The following is a 15747-nucleotide window of genomic DNA, read 5'->3' as shown; positions in this document are numbered from 1 at the left end:
TGTCTGTCTGTCTGTCCCTTTCAAAACTACCAGCCTTATTTCCTCCATGCTGCTCTTGATCATTAACTGCACTAGGGAAGTTTTATCTAGACTTTAGTCTTGTGCTGTAATTCTGTTATTTTTTTATGCTCTGAACACCTACTGAATGAAAAGCATTCTTACTCTCACAACTGCTTTTCCACATCATTAGCCAGTAAGTATAGTAAGTATGGTATATTGCTTCTGTCTCCAAGTGACTGTGATTAAGTGAGGGCTATGGAATGGCTCTCTCAGAAGTTTCTCTGTGCATACTCTGTGAATAGGGTCAGACTCGGAAAGGCCCCCCCTAGCCTCGGTAGACTTCCAGTCCTCTTTCCCATAGCTAGTTATCCTGACTTTAGTCTGTGGATTTCCAGGCACAACTGGAAGTTAGTAACTGGATATAAGAACAGCAATTACCGATCTGAGCAGGTCCAGATGAGTTCTGTGTAGCCCGCACTGTGGAGAGCAGCCAGCCAGCGGCATATAGAACTGAGGCTCTAATGCCTGCTGCATGTGAGACGCCTGGCAGCTGCCATTCAGCGGGCCCTGAGACTTTCTCCATAAATAGAGTCTTCAAAATTCAAACATGCTTGAATTCATCAATGAATTCTACACTGTATTTTACACCAAGCTCATAAGACGTTCAGCATTGTGCCTCTTTAAATTCAAATGTAAGTCTCCTGGTACATAATCTTTATTTTAATCTTTCTAGTCTTTTCAATTCTGCAGCAGATCATCTCACTGATCTTGACTCCACAGGCAACTGCATGCTTTCTGTTTTTCAGAAAGTACAGATGCCACCTCCAGAGACCCCCTGAGTTGAGCTTAGCTTGCAGGAAGACTTTGAGGAGATAGGGTTTCCCTTTCAGTAGACTTGACACTGATTTACACATACCCAACCATAGGAAATAGAGGTAGAAAGTGCACTTGCTACTGGAAATGATCTTTCAGTAACTGGTTTCTACTAGGAATTTTGAAATAATGTGGTAAAGAGTGAATAGCACATTTTGATCCTTTTATTCAGAATACCAGACCCCAATTCTGGAAATGGCAGCTCTGAAAGCAATGTTTTCCAATAGTTTATTCATCAACAACCTCTATTGCCCATTTTCTTCACAAGAGAAACTATGCTATTGCTGAGGGCAATGCCCTCCTTGAAGGGGTTTTTGTTGAGTTTGGAAAAGCATTAAGACTAGTCTGATCCTCAGTTCCTAATGGCTGTGATAGAGGATTCAGGAGAGCCTCAGGGATGGTGTCCCGAGGAGGAGCCTTCAACATGACATTTATGGGTGACTCAGAGTCACAGAATTTTGTCAAGGAGAGTTCAGAAAATGTAAATGCCTTCAGCAAAATAAAGTACTTAGTAGGCATGGAACCATCAGGGGACTTCATGGTTTGCATATCCCTAATGCCATAGAGAACCCCGAACTTCCCACATTGGATCACATGCAAAATCCACAAGATCCTTCTGTTATCATCACTACCCAGCCCCAGTGCGTCCATCTGCGTCACCCTCCTGACCCTCATGGTCCTCTGGCCCTAAGGAAATTGCTCTAGCTGAGGAGGCAGACAAGGCAGGAGGTTAGACAGCTGGCTCATCCAGGTTTTTGGAGACACAGTAGTTTACTTAGCATCACACTGCTTCCTTCTCTGTCCCAGGCACTCTAATGCCACGGATCATTTCAGTTGTTAGAGTTTTACAGCATCCTATGGAGAAAGCTGTCAATATTATCCTATTTTCGTATGTTACACAAACCTGGCAGAAGCCCAGAGAGCTGAAATGACTTGTGGAAAGCCACACAGTGGTGCCAGTGGTGAGCTAGGACTCGGACCAACAACCACCCTACTCTCGTCCCTGCCCGTCCTACCTACCCCACACCCCCAAGAGGTGCCTTTGAAAAGTATTCATGATTTTTTCAGTGTTTTAAAGCACGCTGGATCTGCTGGGTGGATCTGTAAATCTTGACCTGCATGCAGTCCCATTTCAATAAACCAGCATTGTGCATCAAGGAGACTGAAGGCATGAACAAGCAGAGTCTGCTCTGGAGGCTGTTGTGAGGACATGTGGACGGATGGACTTTGGGCCCCCCTTCTGCAGGCCAGCATTGTCGCCAGGCTCATTAGCATCGGCTCTGCGCTGGCCGTTGCCGCTCTCTGGCTCACCAGCTGTTCCTGCTGCTCCTTACAATGTCGGATGTGTTCAGCTCACTGGGTTCCTGTCCTTGCCACCGGGAGGAGACAGCCCTTCCGCTGGGGATACCCACGTGGCTGCTGTCAGCAGTGGCACCGAATAAAGTAATAGGCCTTCGCATGGCATATGGTGTCTGGATTTGTACAAGATGCAAAACTCTTCTGCTGCTAATGCACGATGACTCATAGCATTGCTAATTTTTCCAACAAAAGCTAACTTCCACACCCACACTTTTAACCCCTCCGGCTAAAAAGTCTTAGTTGTACTGCTCTAGAATAGTGGCTCCTGGGTCTCTATAGAAAACGTGTTACTTATTGAATGCGTAGGAAGTATCTTCCTTGGCTTTGGGTTGAAATTATTTTAAATTTCTGGGTCTCTGCAGGGGCTGGGCAAGAAAAAAGGGTCTTTAAATTTTTACTTAATTGTTGGATTAATGTTTTTTAGAGCTATTATTTAAAAAGCAGGCAGAAGACAATATATTAATAGTGTTCTAGAAACTATAAAAATAGCTTATCAAAAAAATTTCATAAACACTGTGTCAGTTTATTTGTGGAGCATTCCAAGTCACTCTTTTATTGATGCACTGTGAAGTTGTTAAAAAAAAAAAGTATTCTTTCTTAATATCAAATGTGGAGCTTCATATTCCCAAATCTCTCCTACCATACTAAGTGCATAGCTCATTTAAATAATAAAATTTTAAAAATAAATAAATTAATAATAAAATCTTGACAAAACAAATTTAGATTATAAATTTACACTGTTATTAATTAAATTTTTAAAACTATAAAATAAATTACATGTGAATCTTTTTGAAAATCTGTCCCAAATCACCTGAGGATCTTTTTAAAGAATGTCCCTGCTAAATTGTTTAGGATGAATCATGCTAAGAGATATCTGCATGTAATCTAATATTTTATATACTAAAATAAGATATTTATCTGCATTTATATAGTTAGTGCTCCTTTTAAATTAGTGATCAAAATATTCTTCTTTTACGAATAATTCTTTGTTGAACATTTTATTTGAATATTTTACAGTCAAGAATTGCCAACATAAAGTAATCAGACAGTTCCTAGCCATGGACCTAATCACTAAGTGTTTTGTAGTCAGTCTGGCACATGAGAGCTTTTGCAATCTGAACTTGGCAAATGCATGAATTTTTAAAGGACCTTCAACCTAAGAGAATAACACTGATTTTTTTAAATAGATTACTTTGGTTTCTAAGGGAAAGGAATTGGTAATTCATATTCTGAACATTAGCATTTCATTTTGGTTTTGGTTCTATTTTCAAAAATAAAGTTTTGCTATCTTAACTGCGGATCTGAACTAATGTGTATCTAAATTACTGTGAAAGACATCTGTGTTCAAGAAGGAACAAAAATATATAAAGGTCTATGTGCCTTTTTCTAAATCCCAGTATTTGGTGCATTTTTCTAGTTTGTTCTCTAATGTTCTTACCCTTTGCCATTGGAAATAAGCCTGTGTATATTCAGTGAGCCTAAAATGTTATCAGACACTTAAATTGACCTTAGGAGTTAAATTACAATTAAATTAAAGAGATACTGAAGTTGTAAAAATATTCCAGTTGTATTTAACAAGTAAAAGATCCCCCATTTTGCTTTCACATCCACTCCCTTGAGGTCTGTGTTGTTATTGTATCTCTAATTTCACATTATCCTATTTCTGGGAAATGCAGTGAAATATTCAAGTTTTTGCATAAAAATAGAGAAGCACTATTGATGCTGAACTTTGTGGTCATTTTTGGTCATTAGCATGTCACCTATAAAATGTTCTCTCATTAGTCCGTGGACCAGTGACCAAACAGCATCTAAAAGGCAGTTAAAAATATTGAAAACAAGGGGAGGTCATAGGTGGAAGCAAAGTTGAACAAAAACACACAGAAATTTAGAAGCATTGGTCCAGTCCTGTAGAATCGAGCCTTTTTAATCCAGCCTCACAGATGGAGCGTAAAGCCCCGGGAATCAGGGCTCTTGGCCAAGGCCCCCCAGCCAGGATCATCCAACAGGAGCACAGGTCAGCGTGACACTGAAGCTTTCCTGCTGTTCTCTTTGGTCCACACTTTTCACCAAAGATCAGGATGGCATTGAACCTGCTTAGTTTTGGAAAGGTGAAAGAATGTCAGATTAGGCTAAAAGAAGTCAGAGAGATTTTCAGCTGATGAAAATGACCGGGAAAGGCCACTGGTACTAAGAAAGAGAAAATCAAAGTCAGAGAAAATAAAGACCAGGTAGAATTTAGACTATCCCAATGGGGGGGGTCATGGTGACAGAACTATTAAGTGCTCAGTACAAGTGACCTTTACCATTGCACTATAATTTAAAGTTACCTATGCTCCAAGGTTTCGGGTACTGCTGGTGTAATTAAACTACGTCTAGATTGGAAAGCATAATCATTTGAAAGAAATATTTCCTTTTGGGGAGTTGGGAGTGCCTGGCCACACCCAATTAAATCTTGGCTACTCAGGGCTAACTCTTGGCTCCATGGTAAGGGATCACTTCTGTGGGCTCAGAGGACCATGTAAGGTTCTGTGGATCAAACCCAGGTCAGCCACTGGCAAGGGAAGTGCCTGCCTTCTTAATACTACTCCAGCCCCCTAAGGAAATATTTTCTTAATTTCAAACCTTTATATTCAGGACAATAGTATTTATGGTAAATATTTATTTTCATATATCCGACAATCATTGCTGCCTTTCTTTCTATTAAAGGAAACAATTTTATACCACCATGAACATCAAGAATAATGTATTTTAGATAAATTTAAACATGTTCCAAGCTCAATATATGAATAAAAATGAATTTAATACTAACATTGGCATAGAAGTTTAGGAAATACAAGCCAGACAAAAACCCTGCCTTGTTTTCACTCAGGATTGTCACCTAAGAATAGTGTGTTCTTCAACCTTTTTTACACTTATAAATGTTTATTGGGGGCCAGTAGAAGAAATAAATTTCCAACTGGTTGACTAAGATAGAAGCAAAAATCAATGTAGACAGTATTTTACTTATTAAACTCAGTGTTATAAAATCATAGTGTTAACTTGTGTGACATTGTTTCTTCTTTGATTGTGAGGAAATTTTTGGTCAACTACCAGGAACAGATTATAGAACTAGAGGGATTACTAGGGTAGTAGTAACAGTTGGGGCACTGGACACCTTGGAATAGTCAGCCTAGGCCTGAAAGACGGGATGAACCAGTTAGTGAATTGTGGTATACAGTCAACAAATATACCAACTCCAGAATATCTATGCTAGGATTATTCTCATCTCTAGGAAAAATACTTTTTTATTTGACTATGAGATACACAGTTATAACGCTGTTCATGATTGGGTTTCAGTCATACAGTGTTCTAATACACATCCCTTCAGGAGTGTATGTACATTTCCCACCACCAATGCCCCCATTTCCCTCCCACCCCAGCCTTTCTCCGTGACAGGCAATTTTTTTCTTTTTCTCTCTCTGTCTCTCTTCTCTCCCGAGTGCCCCCTCACCCCCCACATGTCCAGAGTGATCATGTCCAACTATCACTGTCATAGCAGTTGCTTCTCTATCCTAACTGCCCTCTCCCTGTCCTTCCACTTGTGGCAAGCTTCCATTTTTGGACCTTGTTTCTATTATGTGTGTTGTTCTCATATTGCAGTTATTTTTGTTATATCCCACAGATGAGTGCAATCATTCTATGTTGGTCTCTCTCCTACTCACTCATTTAACTTAGCATGGTACTCTCCATGTCCATCCCATTTGCAAGCAAATTTCATGACTTCATTTTTCCTCGCAGTTGCATATTCTATTATGTGAATGTACCAGAGTTGCTTAATCCAGTTATCTGTTCTAGGGCATTCAGGTTGTTTCCAGATTCTATTAGGAATAGTACCACAATGAACATAGAAGTTCAGATGACAATTCTGCTGTGTTTGGGCCCCCAGAGTATATTTCCAGAAGTGGTATTGCTGGGTCATATGGGAGTTCAGTTTCTATTTTTTTGACAAATGCCCCTACAAAATGGCTCAGTCAGTCCGAATTCCACCAACAATGGATAAGAGTCACTTTCTCTCCACATTTGTGCCATCACTGGTGGTTCTTGTTCTTTTAGACGTGTGCCAAATGCTGTGGTGTGAGATGATGTCTCATTATTTTGATTTGCATCTCCATAATAATTAGTAATGTAAAGCCTTTTTTCATGTATCTTTCTGACCATTTGTATTTCTTCTTTAAGGAAGTTTCTGTTGATTTTTCTGTTCCCAATTTTTTGATGGGGTTGGATGTCTTTTTCTTGTAAAGTTCTACCAGTGCCTTACATATCTTTGATATTAACCTCTCATTCATGTGAATTTCAGGAATGTTTGATCTATTTCTTTGAAAAACATTATGGGTATCCTTGTAGGGACTGCGCTAAATCTGTATAATTCTTTCGGAAGTAATGCCATTTTGATAATGTTAATCTTCCCAATCCATGAGCAGGGGATGTCTCATTTCTTCATATCCTCTTTTATTTTTTTGTAGTTCTTTGTGTCGGTTCTTTACCTCTTAAGTTATGCTGATTCCAAGGTACTTGATTGTCTGAGACACAAAAGTGAACAGAATTGTTTATTTTAATCTCTCTTTCTACTTGGATTTTGGGGTACTAATTTTGTAACCTGCCACTTTTCTATGCACGTCTATTGTTTCTAAGTTTTTTTTTACAATTTTTAAGATTTTCTAAGTATAGATTCATGTCATCTGCAAATAGTGAGAGCTTGACTTCTTCCTTTCTTATCTGGATGCCCTTGATATCTTTTTCTTCCCTAAGTGCTATGGCAAGTACTTCTAGTACTATATTGAATAAAAGTGGCAAGAATGGGCAACCTTGTCTTGTGCCTGATCTTAGAGGGTAGGCCTTTAGTTTTTCTCCATTGAGAATAATCCTTGATGTAGGTTTGTGGTATAGGGTTTGAGTTGTATTGAGGAAAGTTCCTTCAGCTCCTATTTTACTGAGTTTTAATCATGAATGAGTACTGGATTGTAAAAAACTAAGGCACGCCGAGGGGCGGGCTCTCCGGGCGCCTCTGTCTCACCACCCGTGTTCGGTGCTCTGGAACCGCAGTGTGTGGCCTGGATCAGGACGGCCGGTGGTCAAGGACAGGCGAAGGAAGAACAAGGACCAAGCTGGTAGCTGATTAGTTACCGTTTATTCAATCTTCCATCTTTCTCATCTCCTGCACTCCCAGCTCTGGCCTCTCTCTGGATCTACTGCCGCCTTTCTCTAGTCTCTCCTCCTACTTGTCTCTCCCACCTTGTCTTTCCTGACTCTTAAGGTTTTTTTTTTTCCTTTCCTTAGTCCAAACACTTAACATCTTAATACTAGTTATTTTTGTATGGACATAGCAAGAGATACATTGAGGCTTGCAAGGCAGTTCTTCTGGCAACGTCTTGCCACAGGCTCAGACTACAGCACTCAGGCCAGATTAATCACTCCTAACCCTAGCAGGGTCCAAATCTAGTTATCACTGTTTGGATCATGACAACATTTGTCCATGATCAAGTGCTTAACTTACAGTTAAGCGTTAGGCACTTTGGCCAGGCCCATCTCGATGCCAGGGTAGCACACAACTCACCGCTTACCCTGGGTCCGTCTCGTCCCTCGTCGGAACCCTGCATTTGGGAGTGCTAGGAAGTAAGGGCAGCTGAGGCTTAGGTTGAGAGAACAGATGCCCAGGAGGAAAATATCATGTAGAGTCAAATGACATAAGGTTACAAAAGCATAGCATTTGCTAAGTCTTCCTGTGTCCATACAAAAAGGACAAGGCTCTGAATAAACTATGCAAAGGACTAAAGGAGAAGAGAGAAACAATGTTTACAAGTCAAGTCAACAGAACACTAACAAAGAAGCTACAAATAAACAAAGAGGAATGGGAGCACTGTAACAGGAGTAACCCAATAAACCTAAACTACCTGAGGCTATGTTATCCTACACTAGATCTTATCAAATGCTTTCTCCACATCTATTGATATGAATATATGGTTTTAATTTTTTCTTTCATTGATATTGTGTATTGGGTTGACTACATCCTTGCAACCCCAGGATGAATCCTACTTGGTCATGGTGTATGTATGATCTTTTTTGATGAGTTACTGAATTTTATTTGCTAATAACAACAAGTCTCACCATGGAGACATTACTGGTGCCCGCTCGAGCAAATCGATGAGCAACGGGATGACAGTGATACAGTGATTTTGTTGCAGATCTCTACATCTGTGTTCATTAGGGATGTCTGCCTGTAATTCTCCCTTTTTTTGATGTCTCGGGCTGCTGTTGGTATCAGGATGATGCTTGCCACATAAAAACTCTTTGAGAGTGTTTGCTTCTTCAACTTCCTAGAAAAAGCCTTGCAAGGGTTGGCAGTAGGTCCTCTTTAAAGGTTTGATGGAATTCAGTAGTGAATCATCTGGGCCAGGGCTTTTGTTTTTAGGAAGACTTTTGATTACCATTTCAGTTACAGGTCTGTTAGGTATTCCAAATCTTCTTGGTTCCACCTTAAGGGTTATAGAAATCCAGGAATTGATTTATTTCTGCTAGGTTCTCTTATTTTGTAGTATATAGATTCTCAAAGTAATCTCTAATGATCTTTTGAATTTCTGTGATTTTTGTTGTGATGCCCCCCTTTCTGTTCTGATTCTGTTTATTAGGGTTCTCTGTCTCTGTTTCTTTGTGAGTCTGGCTAATGGTTTACTGTGTTTATTTTTTCAAGGAATCAGTTTTTGAATGTGAGCAAACCATAATGCCCATAAGTAGATAGAGAGTATGGGGGAAATTGTGTGCCTGAGAGGAGAGGGAGGGCTTTGATGCGGGGAGAGGATACTGGGGACATTGCTGGCAGAAAATGTGGAGGAATGGGTGTTCCGTCATTATATGACTGAAACTCAAACATGAAAGCTTTGTAACCATCTCACGGTGATTCAATAATAAAAAAAAAAAAGAACCAGTTCTTGGCTTTATTGATCTTTTTGATTGTTTGATTAGATTCTAATATTAATTTCTGCTCTACATTTTATTATTTCCTTCATCCTGCCTACTTTGGGCTCTTTTTGTTGATGATTTTCCTTGATCTGAAGCTATGAAATCAATTTATTTATGGTGGGCCCATTCTTCCTTCCCGATGAATGCTTGCAGAGCTGTAAACTTTACAGTGCTTTTGCTGTGCCCACACGTTCTGGTAGCTCATGTCCTCATTCTTGTTTGTTCCAGGAACCTTTTGATTTTTTCTATAGCCCACTGCTTGTTCAGTAGTGAGCTCTTTAATTTCCAAGTATTTGATTTGATTCTCCATTTCTGTGTATGATTAACTTCTATTTTCAGTGCATCATGGTCTAAAAAGATAATACAATTTCTATCTTCTTGATTTTATGGAGGTATGTTTTGTGGCCCAGCACATGTTCTATATTGGAAAATGTCCCATGTGCACTGAGAAGAATGTATACTTGGCTTTTGGGGAAAGAAAGATCATATATATGTATAGATCACTATCACTGTCATCACTGTCATCCCCTTGTTCATCAATTTTCTCAAGCGGGTGCCAGTAACATCTCCATTTGTCCCAGCCCTGAGATTTTAGCAGCCTCTCCTTATTCGTCTTTCCAATGATTTTTGAGGCTTCTTTCAGAGTCAGGGGAATGAGACTTATTATTGTTACTGTCTTTGGCATATTGAACACTCCACGGGGAGCTTGCCAAGCTCTGCCATGTAGGTGGAATACTCTCGGTAGCTTGCCAGACTCTCTGAGAGGCATATATATTTATTTTCCTCTATGATGATGTGTTGTGCAGCCGGTCCAGGAATATGTTCACTCATGTGTGAGTCTCAGCCCCCTCGCTTCCATTTCTTCCTTCAAAACGTGTATTTCCTTGCTGAATTTTAGTCTTGTTGATCAAGAGATGACAAAGAGGTCTTGAAGTCTCCAACTACTATTGTGTTGCTACCAATGTCCTCCTTAAAGTCTTCTAGCAGTTGTTTTTTAAGTATTTTTCTAGACCCTCACTGGGTGTGTATATGTTTGGAAGTGGAAGTGTAATTTTATCTTGGTGTACATATCTCTTGATTAAGAAATGGCCTAACCTTTTTCAGCCTGAGATCTATGTCATTATATACTAGTATATAGTATACAAAAAGGCCATCCTGGCATTTTTAAAGGAGTTGTTTGCTTGAAGAATTGTTTTCTAGCCTTTGACCTTGAGTCTGTGTTTGCTCTGACTATGCAAATATTTTTCTTGTAGGCACCATAATGTTGGGTTCAGTTTTTTAATCCATTTTCCCATTCTTTGTCTTATAATTGGTGAGTTTAGACCATTGACATTGAGAGAGTTTATTGTCATGGAGTTTTCTGCTATCTTTCTGTAGTCTTTTGTTTTGTGGGGTTTGTCTTAGAGTACCCCCTTCGGTTCTTCTATCAAAGTTGGTTTTCAGTCTATGAAGTTCCTGAACTCTTTATCCATGAAGTTGTATATCATTCCTTCAAATCTGAATGAGAGTCTAGCGAGTGAGGCCTTGTTGAGGCCTTCATTTCATTAAGTTTTTATATCCTACAACTGACTTCAGTCCTGGAGGGTTTCAATCAGTAGGTCAGATGTAAATCTCAGAGGTGCTCCTTTGTATGTGATTTTCTTCTTTGATCTTGCTGCTCTCCGTATTGTGTCACTATCTATGGTATTCTTCATTCTGATTAGGATAAATCCTGGGGTCTTTTTATTAGGGTCTTTTTTAGCCTTTGGACTTTGGATCTGAATGCCTGCATTCTCCAGCTCTGGAAATCTTCAGCAGTGATGTCTTTACTGTTACTACCTCCAACGGGTTATTTCCCTGTCCATCTGGTACTCCAATGATTTTTTTTTAATTTTTTATTATTGAATCACCGTGAGGTACAGCTACAGACTTACAAACTTTCGTGCTTGCATTTCAGTCATACAATGGTTGAATACCCATCCCTCCACCAGTGCCTATTTTCCCCCACCAATGGTCCCAGTATCCCTCCCACCACCCCCACCTCTTCCTGTCCATCCAGCCCTGCCTCTGTTTTTCCCTTTTGCTCTCTCTCTCTCCTTTTGGGTGTGTGGTTTTCAATAGAGGTATTGAGTGGCCATCATGTTCGGTCTATAGTCTACTTTCAGCCTGTATCTCCCATGCCGAGCGGGCCCTTCTTGGTGGTCCCTTCTCTATCTGAGCTGCCTTTTCTCCCAGCATGTGAGGCTGGCTTCTAAGTGTGGAGTAATCCTTCTGGTACTTATCTCTACTATTCTTGGGTGTTAGTTTCCCATTCTGTTACTTTATATACCACAAATGAGTGCAATCTTTCCATGGCTATCCCTTTATTTCTGACTCATTTCACTTAACATGATACTTTCCATGTTGATTCACCTATATGCAAATTTCATGACTTCATTTTTTCTAACAGCTGCATAGTATTCCATTGTGTAGATGTATTAAAGTTTCTTTAGCCAGTCATCTGTTCTCCGGCACCCAGGTTTTTTCCAAATTCTGGCTATTGTAAACAGTGCTGCAATGAACATATAAGTGCAGATGTCATTTCTACTATACTTTTTTGCATCTCCGGGGTATATTCCCAGAAGTGATATTGCTGGGTCAAATGGGAGCTCAGTTTCTAATTTTTTCAGAAGCATCCATATTGTTTTCCAAAAGGACTGAACCAGTCGGCATTACCACCAGCAGTGAAGGAGAGTCCCTTTCTCCCCACATCCGTGCCAAAACCAGTTGCTTTTGTTCTTTTGGATGTGGGCCAGTCTCTGTGGTGTGAGATGATATCTCATAGTTGTTTTGATTTGCATCTCCCTGATGATTTCTTGATGAGGAGCATTTTTTCAGGTGTCTTTTGGCCATTCAGATTTCTTCTTTGAGAAAGTTTCTTTTCATTTCATTGCCCCATTTTCTGATGGGGTTGGATGTTTTCTTCTTGTGGAGTTCAACCAGTGCCTTGTAAATCCTTGATATCAATTATCAGATGGGCATTATATTCCAATGATTCTTATGTTGTTCCTCTTGAATTAATCCCATAGTTCTCTTATTTATCCTTAACTATTTTTTAAGGTCTTTTTCCATCATTTGTTGTTACCTGGAGGTTTTCTGCAGCTCATCTTCAAGTTCACTGATTCTGTCTTCAGCATTTGTTACTTTACTGTTTAGGGAGAAATACTGTTGAGGAAGAAATACTGAGCAGTTCACAAATTTATCATCATTCTTGCCCAGGGGCCTTGCTAATTTTCTTTGAATTCTTCCCATTTTGGTATATTAGCTGACAAAGGAAGCATAGTAAATATTTTATTTGCAAAATTACTTTCCATTCTACCTAGGAATCCAAAGAGTATCTTTTTTTTTTTTTGGCTTTTTTGTGAGGCATATCCAGCTGTGCTCAGGACTTACTCCTTACTCTGTGCTCAGGGATCAATCCTGACATGACCTTAGGTCCATATGTGGTGCTTGGTATGGAAGTAGGGTCAACTGTGTACAAAGCAAGTGCCCCTATCCACTGCTACTATGGCTCCAGCCCCACAAAAGTATCTTTTTTTTTTTTAAAGGGGACTTGAGTTTATTCTAGTTCTCACACAAAGACCTGTTTTTTTTTGGCGGGGAGGGTTTTTTGTGTGTTTTTTTTTTGTTTGTTTGTTTGTTTTTGCTTTGTGGGTCACACCCGCCATTGCACAGGGTTTACTCCTGGCTCATGCACTCAGGAATTACTCCTGGTGGTGCTCAGGGGACCATATGGGATGCTGGGAATCGAAACCGGGTCTGCTGTGTGTGAGGCAAACTCCCTAACCATTGTACTATCGCTCCAGCCCCCACAAAAGTGTCTTTTTAATGGATTCACAATCCCATGTTTAGGAAAGGTAATTATAGCACACCAAATAAAGTTAAGGCAGTGACATACTAAAAAAGTAAAGAATTAATGATGGGAGGGGGGGTACCATTAAAACTCTTTATGTCCATGTCTTATAGATCACAGCTTTTGCAATTTTCTTGGTTTTAAATCACCCAAAGACGTACCTTTGCATCTCTATGTATCTTAAAGATGAAAGGAAGCTTGAGTACTCAATTCTATATAATGCATTTAATATGTGACCAAAAAAAAAGTTTCTTTTCTATTTATTTTCATGACCAGGCATTTTCTTATTATTGCCCTACTAACTGTGGTTTCAGGCTTAACCCTTTGCAGACACCCAGGGCTTTTCTCAGCCCCAGAAACCTTCTGGAATGGAATGACCTCAGGTGTTTTGAGTGCTAGATACTTCCACTCAGTTGGTCTTCTTGTTACCATGTTGCAGGACTTGTTGCCCTGATAATCCAGCTCTTCTTGCATCCTTGTTTACTTGTGATCACTATGTAATCATTCATTTTATGGAGCCTCATTAAGGACTGCAAACCTCTGTCCCGATTTAGCTTCATTCGAGCGTAGGTAGCTTCCATCTGCTCCACCCGCACTGTTTAATTAATGAACTTTGTAATGTGTTCTTTGCCTGTGAAAGCTCTTCATCTCTCAGATTGTTGAATGGGACTTGCATTCCAGGTTTTCCATGTTGAGACTCTAGAAAGCCCTCCCTGCTAGGTGCTAATTATACACTCACCAAACTTCTGCTAAGTCTTCACTTGAAAGTAAATGGACTTTTTCCTTTATTAATATATTCATAAGCCCAAAATCCAATCACTATTAAATAAGCAAATACTTCATCAATTTTTATAATTTTCTCTTTGGTAAGAGTTGAATATCTCACCAAATTTTCACCAAAAAGTATTTCCCTTTTAATACAGTAAAAATTGAGCTGATATTTTGAATTTTTTCTTTATAAAATTTGACTTTTAGAAGTGCACACATGTTAAGAATGTTGTTAATATTTCCACTGTCATGTGGAATTGTATAAGAAATTTGTACCTTTGGGGCTGGAGAGATAGCACAGCGGGTAGGGCGTTTGCCTTGCACGCGGCCGACCCAGGTTCAAATCCCAGCATCCCATATGGTCCCCTGAGCAGGCCAGGGGTAATTCCTGAGCAACAGAGCCAGGAGTAACCCCTGTGCATCGCCAGGTGTGACCCAAAAAGAAAAAAAAAAAAGAAATTTGTACCTTAAATTTTATTTAAATAAATGAAAATTAGCAACTAAATTCTATTAAGACTGAAATATTTTTAAATTGTTAGTATCTGTTTAATTTTTAGTGGATTTAGAGGTATTTTATTCACAACTATTTAAAGATATATTTGATATTATGTAACTGGTATAAAATTACACCTGTTCATTTTAAATATATGTTTACAAACTAAGACCAGGTATTTTTCCTGTCGTATTTTGACATTAAGCTAAGTGTAATAAACCTAATTTCTATCTTCCAATTTAGTCATAATAAATGCTTTTTGTGGTGCTGGAGCAATAGCACAGCAGGTAGGACATTTGTCTTGCACGCATCCAATCTGGATTTGATTCCCAGCATCCCATATTACTCCTGAGCACTGCCAGGAGAATTCCTGAGTGCAAAGCCAGGAGTAACCCCTGTGCATTGCCGGGTGTGACCCAAAAAGAAAAAAAAAATGCTTTTCGTCCTTCCTATTCACCTAAGAAGAGCTCTCTCTGTTTCTACCTATAGGACACTCAGTGAATTCTTTCACAAACCCCTGTACCCATTTCCATTCCCAACAATGTATTTGTATTTACAAACTGAGAACAGGTGTTTAATCTCGATTAATTTCTTTCTCCAGTGGTGCCAAGGATCTAGCCCTGGTCTCATACATGCATACTTTACCACTGATTTAATCTTGATATTTGTGTGTGTGTGTGTGTGTGTGTGTGTGTGTGTGTGTGTGTTGGTTTGGTTTTGGTTTGTAACACCTGGCATGCCCAGAAGTTACTTCTGACTCAGCACTCAGGAACCACTCCTGGCAGTTCTTGGCGGGGGGGGGGGGGGGGGGGGGGGGCTCATGGAATGCGGGGATCAAACCCCAGTAGGCTGCATGCAAGGCAAGCACCCCATCTGATGTACTATCTCTCTGGCCCCTATTCCTAATTTTTAAGAACTACCTATGTTCAATGTGCCTTTTGTATGAAATGATTGGTATTGAGATTAAGCAAAAATCTACCCTGACAAGTGCTTTGAAGTCCTACAATTTCTTTCTCTCCTGTATTATGGCAAAGTCCCACATTCATTTTCACTTTTCTTCATTACAACATTGACTCACTCCGGTAATAATTAAAGTTAATTAATTGATTTGTTAAACACATAGTAAATAAGTAAAAGTCTGGATATTCATTTCTTCAGAAAATATTTTTACTGGGCCAAAGAGATAGGACAGTGGGTAAGGCACTTGCCATATATGCAGCTGACCTGGGTTCAATCTTCAGCACCCCACATAGTCCTCTGAGCCTGTCAGGAAGGATCCCTGAGTGTAGAACCAGGAGTAACTGAGCAGAGCTGGGTGTGGTCCCAAGTCACCCCCTCCCCCAAAAGAAAGGAACCACCATTAATAGAATGGGAGATGAAATTGTAT

At 39.7% G+C, this 15747-nt stretch overlaps 1 protein-coding gene and 1 non-coding gene across 3 annotated transcripts in view; one reads left to right on the top strand and one right to left on the bottom strand.

The window, feature by feature from the left end:
- RALGAPA2 (Ral GTPase activating protein catalytic subunit alpha 2) overlaps nt 1–15747 on the top strand; it is a 352948-nt gene that overhangs the window by 284930 nt on the left and 52271 nt on the right. The window lies entirely within an intron of this gene.
- On the bottom strand, nt 12422–12527 carry LOC129403901 (U6 spliceosomal RNA). Its single transcript, XR_008629549.1, has one exon. It is a non-coding gene; the product is annotated as a U6 spliceosomal RNA (small nuclear RNA).

Source organism: Sorex araneus, chromosome 3 (genome assembly GCF_027595985.1).
Source record: "Sorex araneus isolate mSorAra2 chromosome 3, mSorAra2.pri, whole genome shotgun sequence".
Classification (NCBI taxonomy): domain Eukaryota; kingdom Metazoa; phylum Chordata; class Mammalia; order Eulipotyphla; family Soricidae; genus Sorex; species Sorex araneus.
This window is presented reverse-complemented; position numbering and strand designations above follow the sequence as displayed.